Genomic DNA, 25,543 nt, shown 5'->3' with positions numbered 1-25,543 from the left:
CCGAAGCCAGGATCCAGGTGCTTTTTCCGGGTCTCCCACGGGGGTGCAGGGGCCCAAGCACTTGGCCCATCTTCTACTGCTCTCCCAGGCCACAGCAGAGAGCTGGATCAGAAGAGGAGCAGCCGGGACTCTAACTGGCACCCATATGGGATGCTGGCACCGCAGGTGGAGGATTAACCTACTGTACCGTGGCGCCACCTCCAATCTCTCCATCTTTCTCTCTCTCCTCTCCCTCTCTGTAGCTCTGCCTTTGAAATTAATAAAAATAAATTGTACAGAAAAACAGTAAATAAAAGATTTAATGATTTATTTGAAAGGGCAGAGTGGAGGGAGGAGGGGGATATAGCGCATTGGCCCCATCTGCTGGTTTACCGGTAACCAAGTGCCCATGATGGCGGGGCGGGGGCAGGGCCAACGCTCAGTCCAGGTCTCCTGGTGGGGGGGGGGGGGGCAGGAACTCCATCACTGGAACTGTCCTCTGCTGCTTTCCAGGTTTGCATCCCAGGAAGCCATCCCAGGAGAGCAGAGCTGGGAGGTGAACCCGGCCACTCGGACCCAGTCTGTTGAATGCCCGCCCTCAGAAGGGGCGGGGCCGGGCAGGATGGACGCCCCCTGGTGTGGCCTCTGCCCTGCGTCCTGTGGCCTCTGAGGGACGTCAGTGCGTGGTTGACCGCGTGGTTGACCGTCAGTGCCTGGCCTTGGTCAGCCTGGTTGTGCTGTGCCTGTTGATCCTGGCAGCACCGGCTTGCCAAGGCCACCCCACGGGCCTGCGAACACGCCTGCTTCCGAGCGCCGTCCACGTGGTCCGTGATCTGCGGGGTCTTCGTGGGGCGCGCGTTTTTGGGCTGTTGGGACCCCCCACGCTCAGCTACGTGGGGCTGGAGTGTCTGCTTGGTGGCCGCCGGGCACGAAGGGGTTAACCGCGGATCCTGCTTCCCGCCCAGGCTGAGGGCAGGAACACTGTGGCCTTATCTCCGGAGGAGGGGGTGGGGGGTGCGGGGAGCTCTTCGTGCGGGCCGGGCCGGGCCCTGGGACTCCACTGTCTGCAGCCCAGCTGTTCACAGGAGGTGGGGGCGGGGCTGGAGCCTGCCGGCGGAACTGGAGCGAGTGTGGGATTCATTACTGGAATTTGGCAAAGCAAGGAGCCTCACTTTCTCCTGGGAGATGGGATGGGGGCTGGGCCCCCTGGAGGAGGAGGAGGAGGCCTGGGCTGCAGCCAGGGGCAGGGTGGGGCTATGGGGGGAGGGGTTCTCAGGCAGGGGCCCCTTCCCACTGGATGAGCGGGGAGGGGTCCCGCTTCCTTTTGCCTGCAACCAGCCCTTTACCCCAGACCCTCAGCCTGGAACCTGTTGAGCTGCGCTAGGCCGGAGGTGGGAGGAGGTGCTAGTCCTGGGAGCCCAGAGCTGCTGCGGGTGCAGCCCCCAGCAGATGGCAGGGCGGGGCCGGGGCGGCACCGTGCGGGGCAGGGCATCAAGGCCACCCTCCTTGGCTCTGAGGCAGGAGGCACCTCTGGGCTTGGAAGCTCGGCAGAGCTGGAGGTGGTGCCAGCCGTGTGCCTTGACCATGATCGGGGTTCATGCAGGGGACGTGGTCCCCGCCCCTCAGTTTACAGAGGGAGAAACATGTCCAGAGAGGCAGAGTGACTTCCTCAAGGCCACACAGCCCAGGCAGGCCAGGGCCTGGGCGCCAGCTCCCAGGTCCGTGGGCACCTGTCCCCTGGGCGCCTGCCACGTGGTGCTGTGCCCGGGCACCAAGGCTTCACCTGGGAGCTGGCTGCCCTGCCCCGGGGAGCCGGGCCACAGAAGAGGCCTCAGCCATGCTCTGACCCCGCCCCCAGACCTGGGGCGGCCCGGAGAAAGGGGTTCCATGGTGAGGGGGTGCCGTCGCCCCTGCTCCTTCTGGGGCGACCCCAGGGGTGCCCGGCAGGACCCAGGCAGGAGGTTTGTTGTTGCCCATCCCCCTTCAGGTGCTCCGGAAGCTTCTCCAGGCCCTGCCCTGGGTCGGAGGAGGCACTGGGGACCCTGGCTTGTGCTGGTCCGTGGCTGCTTGTCCTGAGCCGTCTGAGCGCCGAGGGCACCGTCCGGCCTTTCCGAGCACGGAGGAGGGGCTCACAGCACAGCGTCCTATGTGGAGTGTGACGGGGGACCCTGGAAGGCTTCCTTGGCCAGAAGGAGTGGTTTTGAGGGGCTGCTGGGACGAGGTGGGTTCTTCCCGAATTCCACGGTGAGGGAGCAGTCACCAGCCGGGCACTGCGCCACGTGCTGTGTGCACACTGCCTGCCCTCCCCACACACGCGTGACAGCCGCAGGGTGTGCCTGCGCGCGTTCCGGCTCCTAAGTGGTGGAGCCAGGGCTGAACCCGAGCCCTACCCGAGCCCGAAGCCAGGACCTGGGCTCGAGGCAGGAGGCCCAGAGGCCGGAGGCGGCAGGGCCCAAGTCAGAGGGCCCAGGTTCAAGTCCCTGCTCCGCTTCCGGTCCAGCTTCCTGCTGAAGCAGACCCTGGAAGGCAGCAGGTGATGGTGCAGGGGCTTGGGTGCCTGCCATCCGAGGTGGAGACCCGGATGGAGCTCCTAGCTTCCGCCCGGCTCAGCCTCAGTGGTTTCGGGCATTTGAGGAATGAACCAGCAGGTAGCTCTCTTTGTGCTCTTGTCTGTCCGTCTGTCTGTCTCTGTCTCTGTGCCTTTTAAGGAAATGAAAAGAAATAAAAGTTGAACAAGAGTATATGCCAAGGGAGCACGCAGCAGGGCCGGGGGAGGGGCATGGCCAGGGAAGCCACAGGAAGCCCGGTGACCCCTGCCCTCCGTGGCCTCTCACTGGGGACCTGCGGGCACCCTGGCTGGCAGCACGCGGCCCAGGGGAGGGCAGAGAGGGCCCTGCAGCCTGGTTGGTTGAGCACTCTTGGCCTCAGGAGCCTGTGGCCAGCACCTAGCCAGAGCTGGCACCTGTCCTTGGCCGTGAGATGGTCGTTTCCTTCCTTTTTTATAAAAAATATTTACTTATTTGAAAGGCTAAGTTACAGAAAGAGAGATCTTCCATTCGCTGGTTCACTCCCCTGATGGCTGCAACAGCCGGGGCTGGGCCAGGCCAAAGCCAGGAGCTTCACGCGGGTCTCCCACATGAGTGCAGGGGCCCACGCTCTTGGGCCATCGTCCGCTGCTTTCCCAGGCGCATTAGCTGGGAGCTGGAGTGGAGGCGGGGCAGCAGGGACAGCCCCACTTTTCTGTGTTTTTAAAAGAACTGCCTGGGGGCGCGCACTGGAAGCTTCCTGTGCCTGGAGCTGAGGCCGGACAGCTGCCTCCCAGGGAGCTCTCCTGCAGGAGGAGGGAGAAGCGGCCAGTGGCTGTGGGCACTGCGGGGGGGGGGGGGGGGAGGACACTTGCCCACGGTCACTCGGGGGATTTGAACCCTGCCCTTGTGGCCTCCCAGCCACCCAGCCAGTCGCCCAGATCAGCTGGGAGGCTGGGGCTGTGCCGGCTTGGGTTCTACACAAATGAACTCCTGGGTGTCCTTGTTACAGGGACCAGGGCTTCAAACCCCTTTCCCCACTCGAAGGAGGACCCGGGCTGCCTCCCAGGCCTGAGGCCGCGCCAGGGGCCGGGCTGTCTCCGCCAGCGGACCGTGGGTCCCTGACACCGGAGCTGTGTGTCCCAAACTGGGTTCCGTTGGGGCAGCGGGGTTCCCCGGTCACGTTAGGAGAACAGAACATTTAAGAGACTAAACCCATTTTTGGCTTTGGAAATGCACCCTGCAGAATTGGATACATGTGTAATACTGTGTTGATTTGTAACTCCAGGAAGGAGCGCTGTGGGGGTAGCAGGTGCCACTCTGATTTGGGGAAACTCTTGCCTTGGAGGCATCAGATGGCGCCTGAGGCTCGAGGCCTGAGTTGCTGGTGTGGGTGGGGGCGGTAGAGGGAGGGGTTTTTGTAGGTGATGAGGACAAAGAGCTTTTCTCTGACTTCCAGGTTCAGTGCTGGGAGGCTGTGAATGAAACTGACCGATTTCATCCCGTATGTCAGGGAGCTGATGGAAACAGGGACTCTGTGGAACACACGCGGGAAAACCAGTGACTTGCAGGGCGGGGCGGGGGGGTCTCTGGAGAAGAGCTGGGAGCTGACTTGGGGACCGTGTCTGTCCCCGTGTGGTGTGGAAACTTCACGTCTCCTGTGGTGAGAAGTTGCTGCTCCCAGGGACAGCAGGGGTGCCGTGGGCTCTGCGTCTTCTGCCCAGCATGCTTTGCGTCAGACATTCTGGACCCCTTGGGCGAAACCGTCCTGTCCTTGTCCAAGGACAGGAGCAGTCTGGCAGGGGGCGGTGTGCGGCGCCACCGTGGCCCCCAGCTCCGACCCTGGTCGCCAGGTCAAAGGGAAGAAGGCTGACCCCACTCCCCCCAGGCTGTGTCCCTGTATCAGGATCCTGGCTTCCCAGGTGTGTGCACCTGGGATTGGGATTATTTAAATTGGGATTGTTTAAAATCCCATTTAAAATCCAACTGGGATTGCTCATTTAATTTAAGGTTTATTTATTTACTTGAAAGAGTTACAGAGGGAGAGAGAGGTCTTCCTTCTGCTGGTTCACTCCCCAGGTGGCTGCAATGCCAGGGCCGAGCTGAGCTGAAGCCAGGAGCTTCTTCCGGGTCTCCCACGTGGGTGCAGGGCCCAAGTGCTTGGGAGCTGGGAGCTGGCTCAGAAGCAGAGCTGCTGGGACTGGAGTCGGCGCTCCTGTAAGGGATGCCCGCGTCCCAGGCCGTGGCTTAGGCGGCAGCCAAGGCCGGCCTCGCCCGTAGTTAGATGCTCCCTGCAGCCAGGGTTCCGGCAGGCCCAGGAGTGCCTGCCTTTTCTCCTCCCACCTCCCAGCACCTGCCCCAGCGCCTGGCTGTTCTCTGCCTTCTTGGCTGCTGGCCTTGGCTTTGGTGCCTGTTACAGGGAGGGGAGGCTGGGGAGGCCCTAGCAGTGTCCAGGCCCTTGGCCCCCCCCGGTGCCCCCCCCCCCCCCCCCAGCTCTTCAGTGCTGGGCAAGAGGCGGCCGTGGTTTGCTCCTGTTTTGAAATCTAACACACAGCCTGGTGTTTGTGGCCCTGGGGCACAGCAGGGCTGAGGGCGGTGAGGCTGGGCTGGACTGGGCTGGGCTGTGCTGCGCTGGGCTGGGCTGGGCTGGGCTGGGCTGGGCTGGGCTGGGCTCGTGCGTGACTGCAGACTTGAGGTCACATCTCAGGTGAAAACATCAACAATAATTTTCAAAGGTGAATTCTGGGTGCCTGTTAAGTGGAGGGTGTACTTCTTAGAAAGGCGGAAGTGAGGCTGGGGCGGTCCTGCCCCTGAGCGCCACAGAGGAGGCCTCGTTACCTAGGAGACAGGGGAGGGGCCAAGTCCGGGTGCAGCCTGGGAGGATGTGGTCGGAGGATGTGGTGGCCGTGATGGAGGAGCTCGGAGGGCTCCCTGGAGGTGGTGACTGCCGGGCTTGCTGGAGGATGGGGTTCTGAACAAAGGAGGGGGATTCAGGCCAGGCCCCAGGGTTCTCCAGTGCTTGGGAAGAGCCAGGAAGAGTGACGGAGTGGGAGGAGCTGGCGGCAGGGTGGGCTGACAGCACTGGGGAGGAGGGGTGAGACAGGAAGTGCCTTGCCCTGGGGAGCAGGACTGGGCAGGAAGGAACCGGAGACACCAGGAAGTAGCAGCCTGGGGAGTTGCGGTTGGGGGTGGGGAGCCTGAACCCCCCCCCCCCGCCCCGGGGAGGTGTAGGTGGCCAGCACGAGGCGAGGCGAGGGAGGCCTCCCCAGGGAGACCCCCTGGGTGGGGGAGGGGAAAGGGCTGCCCCCGGTGAGAGAGGGTGGAACTGGACATTGGCCCTGAGGAACGTCTCAAGGGCGCAGTTTCGGCAGTGAGCCGGGCAGAAGCCAGATGTCCGGGGTGGGTGGAGGAGCCGCGGTGTGGACCACCTGCAGCGGCCAGAGAGTCCGCTGTGGGAGGGGGTGGCTGGGCTTCCCCCCTCCGAGGCCCAGAGAGACCTGGAAGGAGGAGGAACTGCCAGCCAGTGTGACAGATGCCCCCACCCCACCCTAGCGCTGTCCTGCTTCTGAGGTGGGGGCTGTGGCCAGCCTGCCCATCCCTGGGCAGCAGGGTCACGTGCTAGGACACGTGGGTGACCTTGGGCACAGGGGTGACCTTGGGGAGTGCACCGCGTGGACACCGGCCACCCGAGCCACGCTGTGGCCACCCAGAGGGCCTGGAGAGGGAGAGAAGAGGGGTGTTTGTCTTGGCCTGGGCCAGGAAGCCTCTGCCCCATCCCGGCGTGGACTGGAGGGCTGGGCGCTGTGGCCACACCCTGGCTTCCCCGTGGGTGCGGGTGCGAGAGGGGCAGCTTGGCCATGTGCAGAGGCGGGGGCCGCCCTGCACTTCCTGCAGGTGTCAGCCTCCCAGGCAGGACCTGCCGCAGGGCCCCACACTCGCCTGCACTGCAGCCCGCCCCCCAGCACCAGGCCCGCTCACGGGCAGGTGGGCGGGTGTTCCGCAGCTTGGGGAACAGCTAGGCTTTGAGCATCCTGGAACGTCCAACTGAGACCCTCGCCGTGGCTGGGAGGGGGCGCCTCCTGCCCTCTGGGTGCCTGGCCTTGAGGGAGCTGACCCCCAGCCCCGCAGAGCGTGGGCCCCAAAGCGTTCCCTGCGAGGCTGAATTCGCTTCAGCTGTCCTTGGCTCGCCGTCACATGACTTCCCCGTGGTCAGGTCTTCTGCTTCGCTGGCGATCGCCGTCGGCCCCCGCCTGGCTGATCTCTTCATCTCACCGCCCTGGTGGTCCCCAGGGGGACCCTGACGCAGCCCATCGGGGGACTCGGGATTGGTCACTGGGTCCTTTGGCTCCTAAGCGTTAGGTCAGCTAAGCGGGCTGCAGGCGGGAGGACGGACATGTGAAAGCCCTCGTCCTGTAGCTGTGTCCCTCTCTGGGCTGGGACACCCAAAGCACGGTCATCACCCCAGAACGACACCCGCGCGTGAGGGAGCCCTGTCTCCTGCCCCACCCCGGCCCGGCAGCCACCGTCTCTCTGTCTCCGTAAATTTCTTTGGGAGCATCCGTCGGTGTGGCTGTGGAACAGACAGACGCGGACGAGCGAGTGGCCGGAGGGTGCTCCGTGCAGGGGACGTGATGCGCCCAAGACCCAGGCCCCAGAAAGGCCGAGTTGAAGCCTCCTGGGTGCCTGCCACCTTGTCCTCGCCTTGCTCGGGGTCCCCGCCTGTAGACCCCATGGGCCCCGCTGTTCTCTCCTCTCCCTTGGCAGATGGGCCCCACACTTCCCACCCAGCCCCTGCGACTGCCACTAGGGAACCCCCGGCTCCACAGCCCCCCGGCTGCCCTGTGAGTCAGGCTTACCCCGGCCTGCGCACCTGTGTGTGGGACGGAGCCACCAGGCTCCTGCTTCCTTTGTAGGGAGAGCACACTGCTAGCCAGTGGTTTATTAGCTCTGCTCTGCTCTTTTTTTTAAGATTAATTTATCTGAAAGGCAGAGCTACAGAGACAGGGAGAGACACAAGAACCAGCCACTGGTTCATTCTCCAAATTCCTGCAACAGCCAGGAAAACTATCCAGGTCTCCCGTATGGGTGCAGGGCGTCTTCTGCTGCTTTCCCAGGCGCATTAGCAGGGAGCCGGATCGGAAGTCAGACAGCTGGCACTTGAACCATTTGGGAAGCCAGCACTGCAGGTGGTGGCTTAGCCCGCTGTGCCATTGTGCCTGCCCCAAAACTCGGCTCTTTTGATCAGAAAGGGATCACAGGGCCTGTGTGCGGTGCAGTCGGGTGAGCCTCGCCTGCAGTGCCAGCATCCCATCGGGGAGCACAGCTTCCGATCCTGCGCATCTGCCTGGGACCGCACAGATGGTGGCTCAAGTACTTGGGTCCCTGCCACCCACGTGGGAGCCCCAGATGGCGTTCCTGGCTCCGGGCTTCAGTCTGGCCCAGATCGAGCTGTTGTGGCCATTTGGGGACTGAACCAGCATCCCCGTTTCTGCTACTCTGTCTTAAATAAATAAATAAACTTTTCAAAAGAAAGAGGTCATGGATGCAGCATTGTCAGCGTCACTGGGTTGTCACCGGGCTGTGTCCTGGGCTCGCAGACCTAGTGCTAGAAGCCACCTGAGCGCACGGTCCAGGCCACGTGTGGCTGGTGCACATTTGAAATGTGGCCGGTCCAGCTGGGCGAAGGCCAGGCCTCAAGTGGACCGTGCATGGCCACCAGGCCTCAGAGAGCACGGGCAGACAAGAAAGAGGAGGTGAGAACACACAGCACCCCGCCCTGCGGCTAAAGCCGGGCTCCGTAGACTTTGTTAAATAAGGTGGCTGCCCGGGAGGGCACTGACACAGCCCTGGGGGGCGCGGGCCGACCCTGAGATGTGGCCTCTTGATGCCCTCATTTTTTTTTTTTAATAAGCAGAAGGAGTGAATGTAGACAGTACAGAGTGCTGTGTGCAGATCCATACACCAGGCACACGGACGCGAGGTGTTGTGCTGTGATGCTGTGTTGGGGGCGGGAGGCGTTCTCCGTCCCTTCTCCTCTCACAGTGCCCACCGTTGTGTGCGCCGTCCACCGATGACCAGGACGCTGGCGGGGGGTGCACGACCGTGTTAGAATCTGCGCTCCCTGATTCTGCTTTCCGTTTGTAACGTGGCAGCTGGGACGTCTAAGGCTGCACCTGCAGCCCCTGTTCTGGCCGGCACCTGTGCGGGCCTCAGGCCGCCACTGCCTCCGAGGAACCCAGAGGAACATGGGAGCAGAGTGTGCCCGAGCGGCCTGGCGCCCGGGAAGGGGTGGTGGCTCCAGAGAGCTGGGGCCCCAGGGAGCCCAGGGGGAGGAGTTCCAGCGAGGAGCACAGCAGGAAGCCAGCCCTCTGCCCACCTGGGCAGGTGCAGGCCACCTCTTAGCATTCTTTGTCCCCAGTTTCTGGGGCTGCCCTTAGGGCCCAGGACCGGACAGGGTGGCGGAGAGGACAGACCTGCCCCAGTCCCTGTCCCCCCAAAATCACCTTCTTGTAAGAAAGGGAGATCATGGTGTTGGAGCGATGGCTCTCACAGGTGCGGACGAGCCTGGTGTGGCGCACGGGGACAGGGCCACACGGAAATCTGGGGATGGGCAGGGTGAGGGTGTGTGGAGCCCAGCGAGGGGGGCCCTGGCCCTGGGTCACCATGGCTCCTTGGCACTTGAACTCATGGCTCCCCACCCAGCAGACCCCCCCCCCCCAAAAAAAAAAACCAGCCCCCTGGGAACTCGCCCAGTGTGGGAGTTGGCCTGGTGCCCTGCTGCCCACGCCTGTGCCTGGGAGTGAATCACTCAGGGTCAGAGGCCGTGGCACTGGACAGCTCTGGCAGATCCCAGCGTCCAGGCCCAGCCCCAGTGGGGTCAGCGCCTTCCTCTGGGGACCCCCACTGCCCATCCCCCGCCCCGCCTTGAGGAGGAGGAGGAAGAGGCTGGATGACTCACTGCCCAGGCCCCCAGGGGCCAGAGAGGCTGCCAGAATCTGTCGGGGACTCCAGGGAAGAAGAGCAGAGGGTGAGCTCCCAGCCCCCTCCCCGCCCCCGTCCCCCCACACCCCTGCTCTGCCCCCAGCTGCTCAGAGGCCTGGAGTGCGGCACTGGGCTGCGGGTCTCCCAAGGGTTCCAGGAGCGCTGGCCCGGCCACGACTCAGCCCGGGTGCCAGAGCCCAGGTGTGGGGGCGTCACGCCTGCCATCTGAGTGGGGTGTGGCCTTTGGGGTACAGGAGAGCCGGTTGCTGCCGCCAGTGTCGACTTCCTGGCAGCACCTGCGCCCGCGCCCTGGCGGGCAGTTGGGCACAGACTTTGTCACATGCTGGGCAAGGGCAGCCGGGGCCCAGGGGCTGCACCCCAAGCTCTTCGCTAGGCACAAGGGCACTTCCTCTGGGCGGGGGGGGGGGGCTCACCCAGCCGTGTGGCTCTGACGGGCAGTCTCCCACACGCCCCTCCCCGCAGCAGCTCCCCTGTGAGCCTCCCTTCAGTCGCTCCCTCCCTACCTCTGCCCGCGCTCTGGGAGGCTGCTTGTTCCCCGGCCACAAAGCCCCTTTGATCCTCTGCTCGGCTCCGAGCCATGTGACCCGGTGGGCGGGCCGCGGCTCTGGGCGGCCAGCACTGCCGACTCCTCTCCGCTGCTGGGTGAGTCTTCGCTCTTTGTTCCTCCCAGCCCACTCGGCCTGGCTCGGGGGCCTCCAGGTGCTGCGGGCACCGGGTGGGTCTCCTGATGGCCGCGGTGGCGCCGGGGCGGGCAGCCGCGCCGCCTGGGTCCTGGGTCCTGGGTCTGGGCCGCAGGATAGCTGCGAGCCCCCCCCCCCCCCGGCGAGGGGCGGCGGGGAGCTCAGTCTCCACGCGGGGACCAGATTTTCGGCTGCGGAATGAAAGAAAGGGGCTTTGTGCAGGCACAGCTATCTCTTTGTAAATATTTGGCCAACTCGGCCGGGAGGCTCCGATCCTCTCCTGTTGGGAGTTCTTGGAGCCACACTTGCCTCTTGCAAGGGGCTTCCCTGACTTCCGGATGGCCGGTGCTTTCTCTCCTTAAGTGGCTTCGCGGAGATGACCGCCCCGTGGGGACCGGCAAAGTCACTTCTGTGGCCGCGATGCCTTTGGAGGCTGCGGGGCGTGGTGGGGGCTGCCTGGGGAGTGCAGCGTGGAGTGTCCCTCCTAGGAGCCGTGTCCAGGGGGCGGGGACGGTGAGCAAGCGGCTCCTTGGTGGACCTGCTTTCAGAGGGGTTTCCCCTCCCACCCAGTGGAGACCAGAGCCTCACGGCCCGGCCCGGCCCGGCTGACACCACGCGGACCCCTGCCCCAGGCGGGCAGTGAGTGACAAGGTACTCGGAGGCAGAGCCGTGGCCCAACCGTCGCCTGCGGCTGAGTCAGCTTCCGTCCCCGCTCGGTCTCTGTCATTGCCCTTTCTCCCATCTGCCGGTGTTTTTGGCACAGGGCTGCTTTGAAATTCCTCCCCTGGCGGGAGCCTGCCCCTTCCCCCAGCCGCCAAGCAGCGGGGAGGGGGCTTCTGGGGGGGTCTCTTCTCCATCCTGGGGACCCTCGGTGGAGACCGCACTCCCTCGTTCTGGGGAACATCACTGCTTCACCCTGAAGCCCACCGGGGCATCCGCGGTGTGGACGTATCATTTTGGCCAGCTCCCTTTGGGTTCTTCTTAAGATTTATTTATCTGTTTGAAAGGCAGAGTGATGGGGGGGAGGGGGCGCACAGAGGGGGTCTTCCATCCCTGGTTCACGCCCCAGGTGGTGCCTGGGCTCCTCTTCAGGAAACAGGAGGAATACAGAGGCTCCCTGCAGCCCGCGTCCTGGGGAAGGGGACATTGCTGGGTCTCTTGTGTGTGACTCCTGTATTAGGGTCTGTCCCTGTTCCCCTGCTGCCCCTGGTCGGTCCCTATGGGGGCACTTGTGACTGTCCATCCCCCAGCCCCTGCTCCCTATGGGCTGTCATGGGGACTGTGCCCCTGCCTGTAGCCCACAGGGAGGGGGTGGTGGGGGCTTCCAAGATGGAGGAGCCATGAAAGAAAGCACAGCAGGGGTGTGGGGGGTGGCCCTTCCTGGGGCCTGGGGTCCTCCCTGGAGTGCTGGCTCTCCCGCCCTTGGCCGTGAGGACATTCACCCTGTCCTGTTTGAGCACCCAGAGTGAACTGAACTCCCCGCCCCCTCCCAGCCTCCGCAGCCACCATAGCACCATAGCACGGCGCATCCTCCCTGCTTCCTGTTGTGTCAGCGCTAGGCTGGTCGGAGCTGCTCTGTGCAGACCCCGGGGCCCTGGGGCTGGGGGAGGTGGAGGCCGTCCTGTGCTAGGGGAGCCCCAGCAGCTGCCCCGGCTCCCGGCTCAGCTTCCGTTATCTGATTCCCTCCGGTGCCTCGTGCAGCTTTCCCACATCGCCCCGGAAGTTTATGGCTTCCTCTCTCTGTCTTTCTGTCTCCTTCCCTCTCTCTCTCTCTCTCTGTCACCGGCCCGTGTGTGGGAAGCACAACTTTTAAGCACGAGGGCGAGGACAAGTGCTCCGTGCCCACCCCAGGGGCAGTTGGGGCCTTAGTCTAGAAGCTTCCAGCAGAAGTTAGCAGGTCCCCGGGACGGGCTCCATTCCCAGCCTCCTGCCTCGAAGCTTTGATTGCTTGGAGCCCAGCCCTTGTGCTGGGCAGGCAGGGGCCTGTCCTCCGAGCTTTCCCAGGGGTGCGCGGAGCTGTGGGGAGTGGGCTGGGAAGGTGCAGGGCTAATGACGGGCCGGAGGGGGGGCTCTCTCGGTCCTACCTGGGAAGGAGGGAAAGTTCTGGCGCACTCCAGACCTCCCCCGCGCCTTGCTCTGGGGGCCATGGGAAGTCTGCAGGCGGGGGCTCCTCTGTGGACAGAGTGGGGGTGGGGTGGACAGTCAGCACCAGGGAGCTCATCCCTGCTGGGGCTGGCTCCAGCCGCCCAGGGGCCGGGGGCATCGATCAGTCTGACCCCGGCTTCCTGCGGGGGCCTCGGCTGCGCCTGCCCTGCCCTGGGCCCCAGGCTGGTGCCAGTCTGTGAGGGCAAAGTTAATGATCGGCTGCAGGAGTTGCCTCACCCCCTGCCGCCGGCCCCGGGGCTCGGCTCACGGCCTCCCGTCCGCCTCTCTGATCCGGAGGTGCTTTGATTTGGGTTCAGGAGGGGATCATGGGCGAAGGCGCCCCCAGATTTCTCATCACTCTTGGAGCTGGAGCCTGGGGCTCCGTCCATGGTGTGCCAACCTCCGCATGCCTGCACTTGGAGCCCCAGTCTCGGGCTGGGCTTGGGCCGACGCTGGTGGAGTCGCCGATACTGACCCGTCCCGGGCTGCTCTCTGCTCCAGCTGCTGGCTCGTCACAGCTCCCCGGGCCTGGGCTCCCCAGGGCCTGCTAGTACCCTGCCCTCACCTGCAGGTGCGGGGCACCGAGTGACGTGGGCGACGCAGGTAACACGGGCATTGGATGGAGGGCATTTGTCCTTGTGGCTGTCCCCTGAGGAATGTGCCAGGACCTCCTCTCTCCCCCAGATCCCCATCTCTTATCTTATCTCCAGTGCCTGTCTCCACCACCCAGAGATCAGCTTTGCCTGGGCCCAGAGGCCTCCTGGGGGCGGGGACCTGGGCGTCCTTCATCCATCTGGGTCTCTGCAGAGGCAGGTGGTCATTGTGTGACTGTGGGGCCGCCACTTTGGTGCAAATATCCTGTGGTTTCCCAGAGTTCAGCTCCAAAGAGCCATGGAAGCGGGGCCTGTCCTCCTGGGGGCGGGGCCTGTCCTCCTGGGGGCGGGGCCTGTCCTCCCTGGGGGCGGGGCCCTAGGCCAGCTGCCTCCTGGCTGGCCCCTGTGAGGGGTGGTGTCTCTAGGACAATTCAGGGGTCTTTTGTGCTCCATGAGCTGAGGCCAGGACTGCCCTTGCCAGGGGGTCAGCCGTGGCCCTGAGACCCACGTCCCAGCGGGCAGTGGCCGGGGGAGTGGAGGCAGAGTCGCTGTTTGTGGCTGGGGACTGAGTACAGCAGAGCCCACAGGGAAGGAGCGTGGAGGGAGGAGCCTCCTGGGGACAGGTGGGTGTCATCCCCTGTTGGCAGGGCCCACCTGCTCCCGGCCCTTTGGGGAGAGGCAGGCGGAGCCATGGCCCCCCGCGGCCGGTCACAGACCACGTGCTGTGCTTAGGGAGTCCCGTCTCTGTCACAGCCTTGCAGGAGCCCTGCAGAGCTGGGCCAGGGCTACACCCCTTGGCCAGAGCCAGGCCCCACAAGCAGACACGGACACCCATGGCTAGTGTGAACGCCATGTTGGTTCCTGGCCTCAGTGGCTGGTGCCAGGTCCCTGGAGCCTGGGCGGCGGGGCTGGGGGTGGGGGGAGCTCAGATTCCCCAGCGCATCCTTGGAGTTCTGGAAACAGACAGACCCGGGTGCAAGGCCTCCAGCGGCCGGGACAAGTTCTGGGTGAGAAGGGGGGGCATCCGTCACTCTCATCTCCCAAGGCATGCGCAGGACTGAGCTGTGAGGGCGGGGCGGGCCCTCTGAGCCATGCACATCATTTATTAGATGAATATTATTTATTTATTAGAGAATAAATAAAATAGCCTGTTCTGCTGCAGACCACCCTTCCCCGAGCCCCAGCAGGGGGTCCCAGCGCTCAAGGGTGTCGGGGTGGCCCCGGCCAGCATCCCTGGCACTCCGGGAGTGTGTGAAGGCCACAGCAGCAGCCTGTGCGTGCACACGAGGGCCGACCTCTGTCCTGCCCTTGGCTCACTCAGCAGAGCCCCGGGGGCCCCCGGTGTTGGGGAGCGAGGCCGGCTGTGTGTGTGGAGGCAGAGGCTAGGGCAGGTGGTCTGCGAAGCAGGGGGCCCCTCTCCTGAGTCAGGTGCCAGCTCCAGCCCTAACCAGGTGACAGGGCCCCCGCCTGGTTCATGCGCGTGTGTGGATCTGTGGGACTGGGGCTGGAGCCGGCTGGGGTGTGTGGAGCGGAACGGCGCGGGGGGTGGGGTGCAGCGATGAATTCGGACCCACAGGAGGACTCAGTATGGCTCTGGCTGCTGCTCTCAGATCCCAGCCACATGGGGGTGGGGGGAAGGGCAGCAAGATGGGCCTTCTAGAAGCTTCTGATCCAGTGCACACCCAGCTCTTAGATGAGGCACCCAGGACCAGGTGTGTCCAGGCCTGGTGGGGGCGGAGACGGCTCAGCACCGGCTTCCTGGCCTGCAGGTGTCTGTGATGTGCCTCTGGGAGGGGGGGCGGAAGTGCTGGTGTTCAGTGTGGGGGCGGGGCGGCCGTCAGTGCCACCCCACAAGCTCGCCTGCACCTGCTTCCTGCTCACTTGGGAAGAGCAAGGCCTCTTGGCAGAGTCCCCAGCTGCCCCCTTGCCGTTCCTCAGGGCTCCTGTTGGCCTGGACCCCTGGTGCCATCTCCGGAGATGCTGGGACCGTGCCTGGGAGTCCACATCTCCACTCATTCATTCATTCTCAGTGCCTTCTGGGGAGGCCATGACCACCAAGACCCCGCCTAACCCTAACCCTAACCACCACCTCCCCGAGCTCTGCCCCCAGCCAGGGGACCTGGAAGGAGACCACAAGTGTGTGCCTCAGTTTCTCCTTCCGGCTAAGCAGGGGGCTCCTCTGCCTGCCGCCAGCTCTGGGATGGGACGCTGGTCCCCTGAGGGTGTTGGTGAGGTGGGCAGATGCACTGAGCCTGACCTGCTCCTCACTGCTGGGGGGAGGAGCTGTGGGCTTTGAGGGGCCCCGGACACCTGAGCGCTGGTCGTTCAACTTTGCACATCTAGGGCCCGCCCCGCACACGCACTCAGGGGCTGAGGGGGCCTTAGCCCCTGTCAGGGTGGGGCTGAGCCCCTGTCAGGATGGGGTTGGTAGAATTAGGGACAAGGCTTAGGCCACTCATGGGTTTGGAGTGGGTGCTGCCAGGGACCTGGGGGGACACACTGGGCCTGGGTCCTCTGTCCCCTCTGCTGCTGCCGCTGTACATAGCTGGCCCTCGGGTCCCGGGACAGGTTGGACTCCTGGCCCTGCCTGGCTGTGGTTTGAATGCCGCCCCCACCCCAGCTCTTTCAGGGTGAGAGCCATGGAGCTCTCAAATTGAGAAGGTTCCTACAGATGCCAGGCCCCTTGGTGGTCAGTGGTGAGGCCTGCAGGAGCAGGCGGGGGCTAAGAGGGGTCACCAGGATGAGGGCCCCCACCCCGTGCCACTGAAGGGAGGGGCGCACAGGCCAGATGCGGGCAGCAGCGCCCCCGATGGCCCTGGGCCCGTGCTGGGGCCGGGTGGGTCCGGTGCGTACACACGGGGGAAGCGTGCGTGCTGGTTGGTTCTGGGTCGTGGCGATTTCCTGTACGTTCTGTAAAATCCAGTCTTCTAAGGGACACGACTCAGTGGGCTTGGTGCGTTGACAGTTGATAGGTCAGGGTTCTCCCACAGCACAACAAGAGGATGTGTGTGTACACGCCCCCTCGAGGGCCCGCCCACAGGGCGCGTGCCACCTCTCCTCCTTTCCATGACGGAGGTTTGGCTTTTGCTTTTGTTTTTCTCAAGGTTTATTTGGGTTATTTGCAAGGCAGAGGAACAGAGAAGAGAGATTGTCCATCCTCTGGTTCACTCCCCAAATGGCCCCAACAGCCAGCAGCCTGAGCTCCATCTGGGTCTCCCGCGTGGGTGGCAGGGGCCCGAGCACCTGGGCCGTCCACTGCTTTGCTGGGTGCATCAGCAGGGAGCCGGATCAGAAGCGGAGCAGCGGGGACGTCAGCAGGTGCTAGATACGGGGCAGCAGCTCAACCCCGCCGGGCCGACGCAGCCCTTCCCCGTCCCCGGCCAGGAAGCGGAGTTTGTGAGTGAGGCACAGTGTGGAACAAGGCGCTGTGGTAGGAGTTACAAATCTCACACCTTGGTTATTTCTGAGATACTCAGGGTCTCTGCTCCACAGTGACCGCTGGTAACTCAAGCCTCAGAAGGCACAGGTGTGGGGGGAGAGAGAGACAGACAGACAGACGCCTTACACCTGCCTCGGAGGTTGGCAGGGTAGACGGGCAAAGAGGCACACGCGTGGCTCCGTCCCCGGGGTCGAGGGCTGGAGGAGCCACGGCCTGTGCGAGAGGGAAGGCAGGAAAAAGCTGGCACCCCACTCTGAAGGGAGAGAGAGTGATGTCTGTCCACCCTACCTGGCCGGCAGGTGCACAGCCGAGCCCTGTTTAGTTCCTTGAAGTCGCGCGTGGCGAGACGGGCTGAGTGAGGCCCCAGGGTTTTCTTGGCGGGTTTGGTGATGCGTAGAGAGCCTGGCACCACGACCCAGCCCCACCCCCGGGCTGAGCAGATAGGGGGCATCCCTTCCAGTTGCTGCGTGGGGGAGGGACGGGGGTCCTCCCTGCACCTGTTCACGTCAAGTATTGCAGGTGCCATGGCACGTGAGGTGAGAACATCTAGATTTTGTCCTCTCCCGCAGATGGGACCAGGCCCACCCAAAAACACTTGCACCAGGATGATGTCGGGCTCCGCGTCCAGGCCCCTTGTAGCCCACTCGGTGACACCACGCAGCTGTCACCACCACTTCCGGAACCTGTCGCCGTCCTGCAGGAGCCCCGTGCCCGCCGGCAGCCCCTGGCCCAGCCCTGCCTGGGCTCTGTGAACTGGTCTGTCCTGGTCACACACTGTGGCCTCCGTGCCGGCGGCTTTCCCGGGCCTGGTGTCTCGGGACCCACGGGCCACTGCGCCATCCCTGTTCTGTGCGTCCACTGGTCAGGTGCCGGACTCCGGGGCTGCATCTGTCCTTTGGCTGTTGTGAGTGGTGCTGCTGTGGCCAGGGGCGGCCAGGGCCTTGTGTGGCTGTCCCTGGAGGGGCCCAGCCTGGCTTGGTGGGAGGTTGTGCTGGGCCAGCCGGGCCTGTTAGTATCAGAGCTGGGCCTGGGGCAGGTTCTGCCAGCTCTGAGGAATATGCTGAGTCAGTGCTGAGTCAGCGCGGGGTGGGGGTGGGGAGTAGCTGGTCCACCTGCCGCCGCCCCCTTCCAGTTCCCTTTGCAGAACCCCTCAGAAAGGGGAAGTGAGGGGATAGGTGTGGGGGCGGGGGTGGCACTGGTCCCAGAGTGAGAGGAAGAGGAAGTGAGTTTGGAGACCCCACCCCTGCAGGGGACTGGGGTCCAGGAGGGACTTTCCTTTCTTACCGGGTGGTCCTCAGCGCCGGGACGGCCAGGCCTGGGAGGGGGCGGTGGGAGTGTGGGGAGTGCGGGGTCCCCAGCTGGGGCTGGGGTGGGGAGCTCACCTTACAGGCACAGAAAAGGCAAACTTGGGTCAGGAGCAAGCTGCCATTGTTTAAGCTGTTGCATGGCCCGTAAGCCCAGCCCCAGCCGCGGCTACGCTGCCCACCCGGCACCACTGCCCCGGCTCGCCCCATCACCCGCAGCGGCCGCTCCTCGGGGGTGCAGCCCCGGAGCCCACTTGGCACCGCACGCGGGCTCAGGAAGGTGCCCAGGCCAGCCCCTCCCCCCACCCTCTCCAGGCTCTTGGCCCTGGGAGAAATTAGCATGTGAATGCGGCTCCTTCCCGGAGGAGCCTCGGCTGGGGCGGGGGCGGGGGCGTGGGAGCAAGGGGGCCTCCCACCCGCCTGGGCCTCCAGGGTCCGACGAGCCCCGGCCGCGGCGAGTGGGAGAGGCCCAGCACCCCCGAGGCTGGAGGTCACTGCCCAGCCCCGCGGTAGGTCGGCCCCGGCTGCGAGGGCAGAGGGGACCCCCGGGCTCCCCCGCTTAGCTGTCCTCCGTCGCCGCGTGCGGAGGGACCTGGGGTCTCCCGACGTTGGCCTGAGTTCAGAAGGCACAGGTCAGGGCCGCGGCGGACTCAGGCCATAGGGGTAGCCTGGGGACGGGCGCTTTGCAGACCCCTGCCCAGCCTGGCCTCCTGCCTCTGGTGCTGCGCTCCGTGGTGGGGGAGGGGTGAGTGCATTTACTTCCCGGTCGTTCCTAGGGCGCTGGCTCCCAGGTCCGGCTGGCCCGGCTGTACCCTGGAAGGGGACCCTGTCCTCGGGGTGGCTTGGCCACAGTTGCAGAGTGGGGACGGAGCCCGGTGTAGGCCCAGCTGTTCTGATTTGCAGCCTTCTGCCTCCTGTACCTGCCCCTCCGGCCGGCCAGGCTGCCCAGCCTCGGCACCCCTGCTTCCTGAGCGGAATTCCCTGCCAGGCCCTCCCCCCCCAAGCCGCCGTGGCCTTGCGTGGCCTCACTTGCTGCCAAGCAGAGGACACGGCAGCGCGGCGGGCCAGGGAGGGAGCAGTGGCTGCTCTGGGGTGGGAGGAGCCGGCTGCAAGCTAACGGCATCCATTTGCCTGTTCGCAGCTTCTCACCTGGCTGGGGGAGGTGGCAGGCAGGATCGGTGTGAGCTCGCTCCCCCATGCAGGTCAGCTGTCCCCGAGAGCCCAGCAGAGAATGTTCTGGGCCAGGGAGGTTGTGCCTGGGTAGAAACTGGGGAACCGGGCAGGGGCTCCACCTGCTTTCCCGAGGTTCGGTTCCCTGCTAAGGGTCACACAGTGTTGCAGGGTGCAGCCGGAGTCCCCAGGTAGGATTCCGGACCTCAGGATTCTGTCTTGTCTTTCCCAGTGCTCTGAGGAGCCTGGGCTGGGACAGTGAGGGGCGGTCAGGGTCTGCGGAGCTGGCCTGGCTGGGACTGGTAGGACTTGGGCATGGGCGATGGGTTTGGGGGAGGAGGGGCCTCTGGGCTTCTCACTGGACAGCTGCAGGTGCCATGTGCCATGTACCTGCCGGGGAGACGGTCTGATGGGGGCAGGGCTCACTCAGGGGCGTGTTCAGTTCCGGGTGCCTCTCAGGACAGTGGCCACAGATAGCTGACAGCCAGCAGAGGCCTTGAGACACTTCTGTCCAGCCACGCCGGACCCCAGCCTGACCCTGCAGGAGGAGGCGGGGCCCCAGAGGCAGAGGAGGGGCCAAGAGGGGACTCCCGGAAAGGCAAGGCTGGGGGGGGCAGCGGTGACCCCTGGACTGCAGCTCTGTCTGCTCAGAGCCTCCAGTAGAGAAGCTGGCGAACCTGCTGTGGCGTGGGCAGGTGGCATCTGCTGGTGTCGGCGCCCCTGGGCTCGGATGCCAGGATCTGCCCTGAGGGGTGCTGGGCAGCTGTCCACGCGTCCCGCTTTTCCCTGGAGAGGGTCTGGGGAATCGGCCCTCGAGGGGAGCGGGGTGGGGGTGGCCTGGGGAGCCATGAGAGGGACCCTGCAGCTTCCAGGACTCCCCCTCCCCCGCAGAGCAGGAGATTCTCCCTAGCTGGGGCTGGGGCAGGGCCAGGACCTGGGAGAGAAACCGGGGCTGTCCCAGCTCGGGCAGCTGGGGGCCGGTGCTGCAGGTGTGGCCATTCCTGGGGCCAGGGGCTGGTGAGTCCTCCCCTCCCCCTTCCAGGGCTGCTGTACAGAATCCTCCCTCCAGGGGGGCGTGGCCAGGCTCCGGCTCCCGCCGGAGCCGGCCGGAGGCCTCAGGCGGCCTGCACACATCTGCACGGGGCCAGGGCGCTGGCTCTCTCTGCTCAGCTCCTGGCAGAGGAGAGAAGGGGGTGTCCTGCTGCACCCTGCAGCCCCTGGTCCGCTCCCACGTTCAAGACCCACCCCCCAGCTCTGGTGTGTGTCAGCGGAGCGGGCGGGGGCGGGGGTGGGGGTGGGGAATGGGGGGAGGGGAGGCCAGCCCCGCCCCCTGAGAGGACATCCCACCCACCCACGGGGAGGAACTTGGCAGAGGCTTGCCGGAACGGAGGGGTCTCTCAGCCACTTTGGACGGGGCGGGGGCTGGGAGGTTCCTGGGAGTGGGGCTCCCTGGGGGAGGGAGGAGGCAGGGGGCACATTTCCTGCTCCTGCCTCTGCAGTGGCCCCGGGGGCGGCGGAAGTACGAGCGCAGGGCTCTGTGCGGCCTCTGCGGAAGTGAGTAACCCACCCTGCAGGTCGGAGCCGGTGTGTGAGCTGCGGAGCGCGGGAGCGAAAGGCCCTCCCTGGGAGGGAGGGGGCAGCGGCGGGGGCTTGCTCCAGGTTTGCCTCCCCCAACTGGGGGGTGGGGGTGGGCGGGAACTGTCGGCCTCCTGCGGCCCCCACAGCAGCCTAGAGCTCGCTTTGCTGGTCTGGCCGGGGCAGAGGCTGGGAAAGGAGACCCCTGCCCCCTCCCTGGCCTTAGGGTGTCCCGGGTCCCTGAGCCAATGAAAAGAGGAGACCGGGTGGGGCCTGTCCCTCCCAGGTAAAGGGCAGGGCTCGGGGACTCAGATGCAGCTGTGCCCTGTGGCGGGGAACACGCTGTGCTGTGCGCGGGAACGTGACCCCCGTCCTGGAAGCGGACGAACGAGCAGCAGCTGTGCTTACAAAGCCCGGGCCGGGCCGAGCGGTCGTGCAGGCTCCAGTTTCCTCTGGGAGGACGTCCCGGCGCCTCACCAGGCACGGACGGAGGTGGCCCCCTGCCCCACGGCAGGAGGAGGTGTGGGGCGGCGCGGGTTGCCCAGGGGGACCGCGTGTGCTGGACATGGGGGGGGTCCCTGGTCCCTGCCTGCCCAGTGTGTAAATCCAGTCATTCATATTCAACGTTTCCATCTTTAGATGGGAACAGGAAGTCCCTCCTGCAGCGCATGGGGGGTGTGGCGCTGGGGCAGGTGGAGGGGGGAGCAGATGGGGAGCCCATCCACCCCCCACCCCGCCTGGCCGCTGCTCAACGGCCCCTTGTTCTCACTTGGGAGGCGCAGCCAGGGAGACCAGCTGGCCACAGCCTTGCCCCGGCCTCGCTGCGCAGCCGTGGGACCCAGGGCGGCTGTGTTGGTAGGAGGTGGGGAATGCAGAGAGAATTCGATTCAATTCAAGCGCTCCTTAGACCAAGCTGTGCCTCTGAGTGGGGCTCTACAGAGGGGTTCCTTGTTGGTGCCTCCAGAGACCATATGTGTGTGTGCATGCGTGTGTGTGCGTGTGCGCGTGTTCCTGTGCACTGCCTTAGGACGTGTACTGTCATCAGCTTCTAAGAGACACAGAGCCCTGGGCCCCTTTATCAGCCCGTGGTCCTTGTGGGGAAGGGACCGCTGCGGAGCCCCCGGGAAGACTGGGCTTAATGAGGTAGGGGTCCCCAGTTCTCGTGCGTGGTCCCTGGGTCTCATACATGGTCTCTGGGCCTTGTGCGTGGTCCCCAGTTCTCGTGCGTGGTCCCTGGGTCTCATACATGGTCTCTGGGCCTCGTGCGTGGTCCCCAGTTCTCGTGCGTGGTCCCCAGTTCTTGTGCGTGGTGCCTGGGTCTTGGATCTGGGTCTCGGGCCTCGTGCGTGCTCCCTGGCTCTCGTATGTGGTCCCCAGTTCTCGTGCGTGGTCTCTGGGTCTCGGGCCTCGTGCATGGTCTCTGGGCCTCGTGCGTGGTCCCTGGCTCTTGTGCGTGGTCCCCAGTTCTCGTGCATGGTCCCCAGTTCTCGTGTGTGGTGCCTGGGTTTTGGATCTGGGTCTCGGGCCTCGTGCGTGGTCCCCAGCTCTCGTGCCTTGTCCCAGGGTTCTGTGCGTGTGCGTGTGGACTCCGTTCTGTCTCACACCCGTCTCCAGCCGGTGCCGTCGTCCTTTGGTTTATGACTTGGTAGCGGATGCTCAGTGAACCTTTGTCGAATGATCCGTGCTGTGGTCTCGGTCCACGAGGACCCTGGGATCCTTTGCTGCCGCGGCTGCTTGTGGCCACGCCTTCGGGGTCTCGCTCAGAGCAGTGCCTTCTCCAGGGTGCGCCTGCTTCTGCCCCGTGTCTGGTTTCCAGCCTGCCTTCTCTCCCTCACCCACGGTTCTTGAGCCGGGGAACATCAGCTTCTCCCTCCACCCACTCCATCATACCAGAAGCAGGAGTCATTTTTGAAGCCCCCGTGGATTTTCAGTTCAATCTGGAGTGGCTTCCTGGAGGTGGGGTTTTCAGATGAAGATGGAAATTTTAAAAGCTGTTATTTATTTGAAAGGCATCAAGACAGAGAGATCTTCATCTCCGTTCACTCCCCAAATGGATACAACAGTCAGGCCTGGCCAGGCTGGAGCCTGGAACTCTCTCTGGGTCTTCCACTTGGGTGGCAGGGACCCAGGTACTTGGCCATCGTCTGCTGCCTCCCAGGGTGCACTGGCAGGAAGCTGGCATCAAGGGTGAACCCCACTCCCGCAGGAGATGCAGACCGGACGCTGCGGTGCCGGCCCTGGGCTGTGGATGGGTCTGGAGGCTTCAGCAGGGGCCCTGGGGCTGCTGTGCCTCTGGGTTGGGGAGTGGGCCCTGGTGCACCGGGGCTTGCTTGCATCAGCAGTGCATCTTGGGGGAGCTGCAGGCAGCTCCGAGAGGCCCCCGCGCCAGCACAGCCCTTATGGGAATGAAAACGCTGGGCAGAGCCCTGTAGCCTGTCCCACAGTGGGGCGGGGTCTCCTGCTCCCCGCGGCAGAGCAGCCAGGGAGGGGCTCGGCTCCAAGGAGGGGCTTGGCTCTGAGGACTCAGCAGTGAGCTCTGTGCCTGTGTCTGGCACCTCCTGGGTCCTGGCTGCCACTCAGCCTTCCCACAGTGCCCGCGCCCGGCTGGCATTGTCGCCGGCCTGGGTTCACATCCTGACTGCCCTGAGTGACAAAGCAGCTGATAGGGCCAGAGCTGTGGCACAGCCTGTGACGCGGGAGGCCCACATGCTGTTCCCAGGGCTGGTTCGAGTCCCGGCTGCTCCCTTCCCATCCAGCCCCCTGCTGATGAGCCTGGGAAAGCAGTGGAGGATGCCCGAGTGCCAGGGCCCCTGCACCCGCATGGGAGACCCAGAGAAAGCTCCTGGCGCCTGGCGCCTGGCGCCGGCTCTGGTCTGGCCCAGTCCCAGACTTTGTGGCCATTTGGCGGAGTGAAAGAACGGATGGCAGATTTCTTTCTCTGTCTCTCCCTCTCGCTCTGTAATTCTGCCTTTGAAATAAATAAATTCAATCTCAAAACGTCTAGCACCCGGCATGTGGGGCGCCCGGGAAAGGTGGGCTTGTGACGCGCGGCACACGCCTCCTTTTCTTCGCTTGTTCATTCGGCAGGACCGGCACTGTGCCAGCCACAGCTGTGCACGCCACAGTGTGCGGGTGAGCGGGATGGATGAGGTGTCTGGCTTCCGCGGGGGAGGCCTGCTCACAGGAAGTGTGGGTGAGAGAGCTTCAGGGGGCCGGGCAGGACTCCCCCAGGGCTTCCCAGGCCCCGGGGACCCCGCAGGCAGCCAGGGAAGTGGTGGGGGGGCAGGAGTTGACTCCGTCCCTGGCGTTGCCTGCAGTGAGGCTCACGCACCTGTGCAAACAGGCTGCAGAGAGCACCAGGTATTTGGAGGGGGAGGGGTCCCCATCCAGCCATGGGCTGCAGGTGTGCGGAGGGGAGGGGCAGCCCTGCACCAGGCAGGGGTGATGTTCCCACGGCCTGCAGTGCAGGTGGTCCAGGGCTTGGATTCCGGAATCTGGAGTGGACAGCGGCCAGCGGGCCCCCTCCTTGTGCACTGTCCCACCGGGGGACCACCCTGGGGTGGGGGTGGGCGGAAAGAAGGCGGGCATCCCAGGCTGGAGATGCCCACTGGTTTCTTGAGACTGGCAGGTGGGACGAGGGAGTGCCCGGTGACTGGGAGCCCCCACTCCCTGCATATGCCTCGGAGGGGCAGGCACCGTGTGGGGTGGAGACGGTGGCCTCATCCTGCCAGGCTTTGAGAGCTGAGCAGGGCTGGGCTGGGGTGAGATAAAGGGCATGGCACGGACTTGGCTCCTGGCAGCCCGATCCAGGTGGTGCAGGCCCAGCTGCGTGGGTGCCACCTGCTGCACCCTGGAGCTGGGAGTCCAGTCCCATAGGGGTGCAGGGGTGCTGCCCCCACGCGCGGTCTCTGCCTGTGGCTGGCGAGGCAGGTGCTCGGCACGAGCAGGATTGTGTGGCATCGCTGGGATGTGGGTGTGGGGTGGGCGCACGCCTTGGGTACTGCTTTGCAAGCCGGCCCTCCGTGAGCCCAGCCAGCCAGGGGCGGCCCGCAGCTCTGAGGCAGAGCAGACGCCATCCCGCCCCTAAGCCCCGCCGAGCCTCCTGCCGCCTCCAGGGCCGGCTCCCAGCCAGGGTGATCCCACAGCCCCCGACGCAGCAAGTGGCAATCCCATGCGGTCATCCTTGGCAGGCCCCGGCTGCGGAAATCCTCTCAAGTGCTGGCGCTGGCCAGGGCTGCATGGGTTACAGTCCCTCTCCTCCCCACTTCAGACAGCAGCCCCGCGGGCCTGGCGGGGGAGGGGAGCAGCTGCCCCCAACCCGTGGGGGCCAGGGCTGTCCCTGCAGGGAGCGGCAGGTGGCAGGAGAGAGGGAAACGTGACCCCTGCAGGGACCCCCAGAAACAGCCTTGCTGGGAGACGACGGCCATTCAGCCAGCTGGGGCACCAAGGGCACCCCTGGTTTCTGTCCACTCCCCTTCCTGTACCACTCAGACTTGATGGGTTCATGGTGCTTTTTCTTACCAGGGTCTGACCCCTCTCTGGTTCTAGAACATTCTCTTCACCCCAGAGGGAGAACCCATGCTCATTAAGCCATCACCGCCCCGCCCCCGATCCCCCAGGCCCTGGCACTCCGCGAGCCTCGCTCTGTCTCTGGGAATTTCACGTCAAGGGACTGGGCCATCGGCGCCCAACCCTCCCTTGCTGCCCTGCGCGCTGTAGGGGCCAGGCCATGCTCCTTCCTGTGGCTGGGTGTTGCAGGTGTATTTGGGGCTGGGAGGCTCACATCGCCGTGGGGGCGTCCTTCCCGGGTGGGTGGCCAGGCCATGGACGTCACAGACTCAGTTCAGCGAAGGTCCCGCGTTGGCCTGGCTGCCCCCAGCTGCGTTGCAGGTGGCCTGAGTCTCCCCTCTGTGGCTGGGATTTTGCGCTGTCCCCTGGGGCAGTTCAATGAGCCACGTGCGGCTGGTTAAATGGAAATTGATGAAAAGTGAAACCAAGGCCTCCCCGTCTCGGCGGGCCTGGCTCGGTGTCCAGGGCTCCCGGTCGCGTGGACACCTGCCCTCACCCGAGAGTGCTGATTGGAGTCCCCGCTGCTCTGCTTCCGACGCCGCTTCCTGCCGAAGCAGCTGCG

General features: G+C 65.0%; 1 protein-coding gene across 8 annotated transcripts in view; it reads left to right on the top strand.

Annotated features, from left to right (window-relative positions):
• The window catches only part of SEPTIN9 (septin 9), a 131,368-nt gene that overhangs the window by 94,674 nt on the left and 11,151 nt on the right, over positions 1 to 25,543 (top strand). Inside the window, exon 1 of one of the 8 annotated variants that reach the window (XM_051840944.2) lies at positions 10,013 to 10,148. The exons of 6 other annotated variants lie outside the window; for them this stretch is intronic. The gene's annotated coding sequence lies outside the window, so the exon portion shown is untranslated. Of the gene's footprint in view, positions 1 to 10,012; positions 10,149 to 20,011; positions 20,095 to 25,543 lie in introns of those variants that run through there. One more of the 8 variants, XM_070059976.1, reaches the window with a different exon arrangement.

The sequence above is a fragment of the Oryctolagus cuniculus genome, chromosome 17, assembly GCF_964237555.1.
Source record: "Oryctolagus cuniculus chromosome 17, mOryCun1.1, whole genome shotgun sequence".
NCBI lineage: Eukaryota > Metazoa > Chordata > Mammalia > Lagomorpha > Leporidae > Oryctolagus > Oryctolagus cuniculus.
This window is presented reverse-complemented; position numbering and strand designations above follow the sequence as displayed.